The sequence below is a fragment of the Rhincodon typus genome, unplaced genomic scaffold, assembly GCF_021869965.1.
Source record: "Rhincodon typus isolate 14 unplaced genomic scaffold, sRhiTyp1.1 hic_rhity00008690, whole genome shotgun sequence".
In the NCBI taxonomy this organism is placed as follows: domain Eukaryota; kingdom Metazoa; phylum Chordata; class Chondrichthyes; order Orectolobiformes; family Rhincodontidae; genus Rhincodon; species Rhincodon typus.
Genome location: NW_025974328.1, coordinates 5,253 through 6,447, shown reverse-complemented (window position 1 = coordinate 6,447; position 1,195 = coordinate 5,253). Strand labels below are relative to the sequence as shown.

The 1,195-nt window shown below is 58.0% G+C and overlaps 1 protein-coding gene across 1 annotated transcript in view; it reads right to left on the bottom strand.

Moving 5' to 3' along the window:
• ercc1 (excision repair cross-complementation group 1) overlaps positions 1–768 on the bottom strand; it is a gene marked incomplete at its 3' end in the record, with an annotated part of 2,710 nt that extends 1,942 nt beyond the window's left edge. Inside the window, exon 1 of the mRNA XM_048594375.1 lies at positions 655–768. The remainder of the gene's footprint in view (positions 1–654) is intronic.
• Between the last annotated feature and the right edge of the window lie 427 nt (positions 769–1,195).

Below are 1,195 nucleotides of genomic sequence, written 5' to 3'. Positions count from 1 at the left end.
CCATGACCAATTATGACTCCTGAACCCACTTCAATCACTTTAATGACTAACTATGGCCCCGTCAACCCACTTTTAATGCCTCAATGGCCCAGTTCACCCCCTCGATAACCCACTTTGCCTCCCAATGACCTATTATGACCCTTGAACCCTCTTTAATGGTCAATTTTGGCCCCAGATCCACCTTTAACCCGCTCAGTGACCCATTTCAGCCCTCCATGACCAACTTTGACCCCTGAACCCCCTTCAAAAACACCCCCCCCCCGAGGGACAGACCTTGCCCCTCAGTGAAGCACATTGACCTCCCAATGAGACCACCCCCAGCTCTCCTGCTCTTTGGTGATGGTGGGAGGGGGGAACCTTTGTGACCCGCCCTCGGCGAAGGTGGGACCGGAAAGGGCGACGCACCGGCGGAAGCGGGTGTCAGGAAGGGGGCGTGGCGGGGGAAATCCGCAGCGGCGGACGGAGAGCCCGCCCGCGTGTTGGGGGAGGGAACGACCAAAGGCGCGCCCGCGGGGGACAAGAGCGGCGCTGGGAGGACCTGGTTTGGGATCTGGGAGGACCCGGAGGTGATCCGGGAGGACCCGCAGGTTTGTCGGGAGGACCCGATGGCCCCGCTGACCGGAAGTGTGCCCCCTCATACCCAGCCCTACTCACCGCGGGATGCGAAGGGGGGGACCTTTACCCGCCGGAAGTGCCCGTTCCTAATATAAGTCCCCTAGAAGGAAGGGGCCGCACACCGGAAGTGTCCGCCGCTCAAGCCCGTTCCCCCATCCGTTGACGTCGGCGGAAGTGGTTTTGGGCGGCGGCTCGTAGGAACCAAAAACGCGGGTCCGTCCCCTATTGGGTTCCCCAGCCCCAATATCACTTGAGGTGGGCAATGGAGAGGGGTTTTGGCCCTAATTGCCCCATTTAAGGGGGGAGGGGAAGAAGAGGTTGGAAGGGGAAGCCATTTAACCCCAATCTTTGGGTTTTTAAGCCCCATTTGCCCCCATTCTGGCCACTCAACCCTATTTACCCCTAATATTGGCTCCATTTGCCCTCATTCTGGGCTTTGTACCTCCATTTGCCCCTAATATTGTTTTTTCTTTGGCTCCATTGGCCCTCATTCGGGGCTTTGTACCTCCATTTGCCCCTAATATTGGTAATTTGGCTCCATTTGCCCTCATTCGGGGCTTTGTACCTCCATTTGCCCCTA